General features: G+C 36.8%; 1 non-coding gene across 1 annotated transcript; it reads left to right on the top strand.

Moving 5' to 3' along the window:
• Positions 1-7,784: 7,784 nt before the first annotated feature.
• On the top strand, positions 7,785-7,915 carry LOC142835405 (small nucleolar RNA SNORA15). The gene has a single exon (XR_012907837.1). It is a non-coding gene; the product is annotated as a small nucleolar RNA SNORA15 (small nucleolar RNA).
• Positions 7,916-8,459: the final 544 nt, after the last annotated feature.

Genomic DNA, 8,459 nt, shown 5'->3' with positions numbered 1-8,459 from the left:
ACGAATACTTTCTTCCTCCAGTTCCTGACTTACTGTTGTACTTGCTTAAGTGAGATGATTAAAGAGCATTTAAAAATGAATAGAATATCTAGTCTCCTATATTTTTAAGTTGTATTTGTGCTCATGTATGTGTGTGTGTGTATGTGTGTGCGTGTGTGTGTGTGTGTGTGTGTGTGTGTGTGTGTGTGTGTGTGTATTGGGTGCATGTGGAGACTATTGGTCAACTTTGTCTTCCTTAATCACTTTCCCGATGTTAGGAAAGGGTCTCTGTCTCTCACTGAGACTAAAAATAACTGATTCACCTAGGCTGGCCCTCCAGGACTCCAGGGTCTCCCTACATCTGCCTCCCTGACTCCAGGTCTACCGGCACCCACCACCATGTCAGACTTCCTACATGGGTACTGGATATCCTGAGGTCCTCATACTTAGGCAGTAAGCACTTTAATAATTAAGTCTTACAGAATTAATAGCTACTCATAATGTGAAATTTTTCATTTTGTTTTTGAAACAAAAATTGACAGATATCTCCAAGATATCCTATAGCATGCTTTACTTCCATTAAATTCTGAATTATATTAGAAATTCAGAAAAAAATCTGCTTAGATTTTTTATTATTTATTTATTTATTTGGCTTTTCAAGAGAGGGTTTCTCTGTAGCTTCGGAGTCTGTCCATCTCTGCCTCCCAAGTGCTGGGATTAAAGGCATGCACCATCACTACTCAGCAACATTTTATTTAAAAATGATAACTAAATGCCAAAACTCAAAAATGAATTTAAAAATTCATCTAGAAGACTGATTTGGAGTTTTAAAAAATAAATGATCTTAAAATTCAGCAAATCTTAAAATATCAGATACAATTGATTGGGTTTTGATACATATTTTCCTGGGTAGCTGTCCTAAACCTACTTGTATTTTTATTGTGGTATGAATGACTGTGTAAGAGAATTGCATTCAAAACATTTAATGAGATAAGTTTTAAAAAATATTGGATATTTCAAAACAGTGCTGAGTATTTATTCAGGTAAATAGCTACAGAAAGAAGTCAGTAATGCCATATTTCATTTTGGGTCTTTGTTAACTAGCTGTGTAGTCCTGGAAGCATTATAAACCCTTAAATAAACCCTTAAATAAACACATGTCAGGATAATCTTGGTAGTTGTGCTATATTTAAAAAAAATAGCTACTATGTACTTACTTGTGTAAGTATATTATCAATTTCAGGTGTGCAAGGAATGTGTTTACATGTGCATTAACATTTAATGCTTTCAAAGAAAACTCACTGAAATAAAGAAAAAAACAACTATGTTTTTTAAATATATCCTTAAAATTAATCTTTTCCCTCTATTATGATCAGCCAAATTTCCAAGGGAAATATGATCATGAAGTACAGTTTTGGTAGTCATGGAGTTTTAGATATGTCAATAAAGCAATGTTTTTTAATTGTATGGATCTGTGTCCTAGTGACTGTTTATGTGTTCCTCTGCACAGAGCTGAGCAGCGCTGAAGTTTCCTTGACAGTATGCTCAGTTTTCACATAGAAATACCCTACAAAAGACACCTTTATGCAAATCCTTACTGTTTCATTTGCACAGCAATGCTCGTGGGCGTGTCAAAGACATAACAGAGATTCTGTGAGCAGGTAGAGAATGCTGGCGCTCTTTCAAATTTCATGGCTTAGGCAGTTAGAAAGAAAGAAGCACTCGACATCAAGAGTGAGAAGAGCTGGGGGATTGTCTGTAGGCCCCAGAAGATCAATTGCAATTTAACTAACAGTAAAGAATTTCAAAATACAGAGATTTCTGTTACTTTTGTCTGCATTTCCTGCTTGATTTTGTTTACTGCCAAGTTTGAAAGATATTTTGCCAAATTACTTCCCCAGTGCTACCCACTTTTTTTACTATCAAGACCAAAGTTCCTTTATCAACTCCATATAGAAAACGTGGGACTTGAGACGGAGAAAAACTGTCTTTGTCAAGGGTTAGCCTAAAGATGGAAGATATTTTACCGTATGAACTTGAGTTACCAAAAATTTGAGGTCTTCATACAAAAATGACAAGAGATAGAACATTATTACTTTGAGAAGACATTAATTATAAAAATTTTTGAGATTCTGAAACATCATTGCTATGTCATGGTGTTAGCTATTCATTTTATGATTATTTGCGTGGCCCTGGAATAGTATTTGCTCATTTTAGTATAAACTCTAAATATTGTTCTTAAAATCCAATCACTCTTGGTTCCAACATTAATAAATTCTAAAGATATCAAACATATGAGTGTGGCTGCTAACTCTTGAGTAAGGACATGGAGTGGGTGTTGTTTCTCATCTCAGTTGTGAAGAAGCTATAAAAATTCTTAGCTTGCATTGAACACTTTCAGAATCCAGCAAACAGGTGATTTGAGACCTTTACCAGATTCTCTGCGTCTGATGAGAAGGGCTTCCTCAAAAATGCATGTTCTAGTTATCAGTTCACTGGTTTTCTTCTTATCCCAAAGCTCCTTGCTTTCTATCAGCATTCTTTCTGCCAAAATCATCACTCCTCTCTCTGCAGGAGCAGAATAAATTGAGTCAGGTGCTCTTATCTCTGTCTTACTGCTCCTATAATTCTGTATTATATCACTTAGATAAAAATATGTAGGGTTTATTGAATATAAATGAATTTTCTTCCTGCCCCTTGAATGTTAGATTCCACAGCAAAACAACTACCCTCTGCTAATCCAATACACCTAATATCCACATATCCATCACACCACTTAGAAACAAACCAAATTCTAAATAAAAGCTTCCCTGGCCAAATGAAGACAACACAGGTACAGGGAATCAGTGCCATGTACCTTTCATTTGTCATTTAGGGAAAGGTCCATGGCACTGACTCGAGTTCTAATGATAACTTTTCAGCTAATGATTTGTTTGAAAGAAAGAAGCTAACAGTCAACTCAGACTAGGGGTTGACACTGCCACTGGTCTGCCTGCCCTTCATCTAGCAAGCGCTGAGATAGGTTTGATTAATTGATCTATGTTGATTTACAATAAAATGGCAACGCGTCTCAACATTGTAAAAGATTTATGTTTTTATTCAGTGTTTATGTTGATATCTTAAGTAGCAAGCACGTACTACAGCACATCCCTATGTAGTGACAAGACCAAATGCATTTTGGCAGAGCTTCAATATAAAAATTAGAAGGTGTTGATTTCATTACCACTCTGGCAATACATTTGAAAGAGTGTTAATGACTATTAATGGCCTAGTCCTCAGCTAGAAGAATGCCTGAAGTCAGGGGAAGAGGCATTTTATCTGCTCTTAAACATTAGAAACAGAGAGGCTCCTACAGTTAGTGGTAAGTGCCTTTCCTGCTCTACAAATAATCACATCCCCTACTTAGCTGAGCTTTGAAAAGTGTTTGAATCCAAGGAAAACCCAATTTCAACACTCTGGAGGCTTTACCTCCTTTGTCTATAATAGTAAACACGTGAGGATCTTGTCAAAAAGTAGGTGAACAAAGTTGTTTCCAAAAGGAACTTCTATCTCTTCATCTTTGTATCAGAGAAGTTATTTTAGACTTCATAAAAAATAAAAAAGAAAAAAAAAGAAGAAAGAAAAGACGAAATTTCCGTACTTCTTGACCTGGTCTATTTTTGGAAATACTGATGAGTCCCAATAGTTTATGATGGAGTATGGAGACAATCCATCCAAGTTGCGGCAGTCCAAATGTTTGGAATGCTTTCTTTTCCTTTTTTTGCCCAGCCCCCTTTTTCTGTCCCTTAAGAGTCTTAAATCAACAAGTTATTAGATGAGGCATGCAAACTTCTGTTTCAGAGATCACAACTGCAGCGAGACAACAGAAAACAGATGCCAATTATTTGCCCCTGGCTGCTGGAAAACAAAACATTTTATGACATTTACTTTGCCTTAGCAGGGCTGTGCTAATGCCAAAGAAAAATAAACTGCTCAAATTACCAACAGCCGCTTTTGAAATGCGGGTTATTATCATTTGGAGTCTGGTCCTACGCTTGGCCATCCTATGACCTAACAATTCCTGACAAACTGATTTCTCCACATAGTCTTCTGTAAGCCGCAAACATTTCAGTAGAATATGAGGGAGATATGTGTCACTGCTATGTGCAGTTAAGAATATACCATGTGGTGGTGCCTTCTGCAGAGCCGTCTCATTCCACTGGATCTTGATGCAGAGACAACGAGGCTTGAAAATGAATTCCTTGACACATATTTCTATATGATGTGGCAAAAGCCACAAATTAAATATCTTTTTTACATCGAAGTCAGCTGAATTATTCATTGTTAACGTCATGTCACAAGCAATGCTTAAGTACTTTCCCTCCAGTAGTGAGCAGAGGCTTAATGTAATCAGAATCATTCTCTATCTAGTCTCATAAGAATAAAAATACTCCATGAACATTTTTGGATTAAATATCTCATCTTTGAGAAACATTTCTGAGGAACTCTACAGAAAGTAGCAGTTATGACAAACACAACTTTAAATTTTACTAGTCATAACACTGGGATACATTGAAAGTTTTGATTTGCAAACATTCTTTTGAAAATCCTGTATAACATGCCTCATTCTCTCTTGTCATAGTGATTTGAGCTATCGCATAGGGTTCAAAGAAAAGCAATTAATGCATGTTCCTTGATAGTATGGATTTACACATGCAGTGGTGTTATCCAATCTGTCACAAGTGTCTACATTGCCTCAAGAAGCACACCGAATGACTCAGAAGAGAGCTAAAGTGGAGATTACACATTTCACTGAGTACATGTAGACTCTGTAGGCTGAAAATACGAGGATCAAAGTAAGTGAAAAGCATGTACTTCATATTTTAATGAGTATGTGACTCACAAGAGACCACATTAAAAGCAGACAGTGGCAAAGCCTGATTCTATCATATCTATGTGAACATGCCAAACAGGTAATCAGTGGGTAGCACTTAGGCAAGTGATTGACTCATATACAGCCAGGACCAGAAGAATCATCTTCCAGGCCACTTCATCAATCACTCAATATTTATAGCCAATAATCTGGACCCAGTGCAGTGTGAGGATTCTGAATAACAGCCATGGAAGACCTGTACCATATTTTGCTTAGGTTTGCTATTACTACAAAGAGCTTCTATAGGAAGTTTGTATGTGGAGGGACACTTAAAATCGCAAGGTGATGACTATGCGAACAACAGGTACGCTAAAAGGGAAAATGCAAGTGTATCCCTATTTAATACATAAACAAGAGAAGCCTCTATTTCCCAGCAGTATGTCTTCCTAATAAATATTAATTAGGGACACCTAAGTAACTGTCAATAGGAAAGAAAAATATACAACCATGTTTGTTTTTATTCCCATCCTCTTTGGCAGTAGAATCCATAGGTTAGCAATATGTTGGTAGCCCTGATGCATATTCATGTGGCCTGAAAATAGCTAATATAATATCAAGCCTGACCACTCCACTACCTGCTATCTTCAGTCAGAAGAAGCCTCGCTATCACGTCAACAGCACAGGGTATCATCCTGAGCTAACTGGGTCTGCAAGTCTACTCTGCTCCATCACATGCCCCCAGCACCTGGCACAAACTCGGGACTGCTTATGCAGTAGGTTGAAACTTAGCAGCTTTTCTGCCTCACTAAGAAGCATCTAGAAGGATGTCAGAATCAATTAGAGAGAAAAGAGAATTTTATATTCCTTTAGAGGAGTCAGACTCGTTGAAGGAATTGGATTCTGGACCACATCCTTCTCCTTCGATCCAACTCCAGTCTCTAAGTGTCTTCCACTGTTTCAGATGCCTTTCCCCCCTCTATCTGTTTGTGTTCAGCCAGTTCTCATTATCCACGTGCGGAGGGTTTGGAGAGTCCTCTAGCTGCCTGCTTTCTGTTACAGCTTCAATCACAGGAACTCATTAGTTCTTGATCACTGCATCAATTGTCTGTTTAACAGCTGTCTGCAGCTCTATTTGGTTGAAGTCCATTGTGCAAACTGTTTACCAAAAACAATCACAATTTTCAAACCGTTCATTAAATTAGCACTTATAATGTCCCAAACAATTCAGCATCATTCCTGCTTATATTTTCCAGACTTTCTAACCACTTACCTATAACTTAAACCCTTCTTACATTGTGTTTTTTTCTTGAAGTCTTCCTTAGACACTGCAATCATATTTGGTTTCTCCAAGAATAGTTATTTTGAACATTTATTCATAAACTACCTGTGTTGTTTCTCTTGCTGCTACTTGCTTTTTATGTTGCTTTTATTATAAATATGATTCTGGGCTCCAGAAGATTTTAGAAGGGTAGTCATTGAAGTCAATGTGAATTTGACTTCAATTCAGTAACTATCATCTGTCCCCATGAATGAAAATACTTAACTATTAGGATTCATGCCAGAGTTCACAAATAAACATACTTGACTAAGAACAGATATTGAAATAGGGATTTTGTTTTCTCAGAAAATTTCTAACTTTGATAATTACTTCATATTAAGGTTTTTGGAAGGTAAGATAAGTACACGCCATAGTACACAAAAGAGTGTTCTAAGAAACATAGATACATGAAAACATTTTCTTCACATGATCTAATTGACCCATGCTCAACAAATGTTAACACGTGATGAAGAACTGATTTATTATATTTATATCATGTTCTGTGCCTTGAAACCTAATATAACCACTCATTGTTCAAGCATGGACTATAGAATGCTATTTAAATTATTAACTAGAACCATAAAATTTAAACGTTGCCCTTCCAGAGAACCGGGAGTTCTGTTCCCAGGCCCTGAATTTAACCAATTGGGTGGTTAAAACTACCTGGAATTTCAGCTCCAAGATGTCCAAAGTCCTCTTCTGGCTTCCTTATGGACTCACATTCAGGTAGTGTACACACACACACCACACATACACACACACATGCATACATATTCACAGATAATATTACAAATTTTAAAATATTAAAAAACTAAACAAACAAATCACTTTGCCATTGTAGAATATGAAAATAATATTTCAACAAAACTGTAAGCATAAATACTCTAACTTAAGAATGTTTAGAGACAAATAAAATTTATTACCCCTACTACAAAATTTTAAGTATGCAAATATTATATAATTTCATTGAATGAGTAAATGTGAATGACTAATATTTTATTCATTCCTATGAATCTCTGGTTAAAGCTCTTTTTCTAATCATCACTGACATATTCATAAACTCCACCGAAAGTAATCACTACTTCTTAGTGAAAATATTCTAAAAGTACTCACTAACCAATCATATTAAAGTATGTTTGTATAGAAATACAAAAATTGTTCCTGGATTCTATTCTCCACATCACTTTCCCAGGCCTATGTCATGCCAGCTTGTTCCTGGTAGCACTACTGGGCCCTGACCCTAACCTCAATGGTCTTCTGCCACTCGGGCGCATGCTACACATCCAAAACGTGTGCAAGCTGCATCAGTGAAGAGGCACAAGTCACCTGGGCTTGTTCAGACTTCAGGTGCTCAGGTGCAAGTCACACTAGTCATAACCAGTGCAGTCCACACCATTCAGAGCAACAGAGACTCTGGGAAACTGGAGAGAGGGTTGTGCAGTTACAAGCATTAGCTGTTCTTCCAGAGGACCCAGGCTCAATTTCCAGCACCCACACCACAGCTCACTACTGTCTGTAATCTTGTTCCAGAACATCTGACACCCTCATACAGATATACATGCAAGAAAAACAGCAATGTACATAAAATACAAGTAAATGACTTATAGAAACAGGACTAAAAAAGGAAGAAGAAAGGCATGGCTGAATACTGTGTTCTTTAGTCAGTAATTTACACAGACAGACACCATGCAAAAGTAACATCTTCCTTTAAAATGATTGGTGTGCTGTTTTTTTATGGTATATCATTATTAAAAGTGAGTACAAGTAAGTGATTTTTAAAAAAAGGAAAAAGAAGAGAAACTCCTGCTGAAACAAAGACCAAGCTAAACCAAATCCTAACCTAAATAGTGACTCCCAACTAGACCAGATGTCATGCCAACTGCCAGAAATCCAGACAGCAAAGACTAGAAAATCAAAGAAAAAGCATGAAACAAAGAACAAAACAAGCATCCTATAAAGACAAACTCAGAAATCAGTACCTTGACCAAATCATCCCAATCCCAAGTGCCTAAACACAACTATAAGAATTCAATCAACAACAGACAGGGCAATTGGCACCACCAGAGCCTGGTTACCCTACAACAGTAAGACCTTAACATTCCAATGAAGCCAAAACACAAAAAAATGTCCTTAAAATAACTCTATGAAAATGATCAAAGTCCTTAAACAGGGAATAAAAATCTCCCATAAAGAAATCTAGGAAAGGACAACAAAAAGTTATATGGAATCAATAAATCCCTTAAAGAATGCCAAGAAGCAAGAAAGGGGGGGGTGGTAAAAAGGAGGAGAAGGAGACAGAGGAGGAGAAGG

Source organism: Microtus pennsylvanicus, chromosome 14, assembly GCF_037038515.1.
Source record: "Microtus pennsylvanicus isolate mMicPen1 chromosome 14, mMicPen1.hap1, whole genome shotgun sequence".
Taxonomy (NCBI): Eukaryota; Metazoa; Chordata; class Mammalia; order Rodentia; family Cricetidae; genus Microtus; species Microtus pennsylvanicus.
This window is presented reverse-complemented; position numbering and strand designations above follow the sequence as displayed.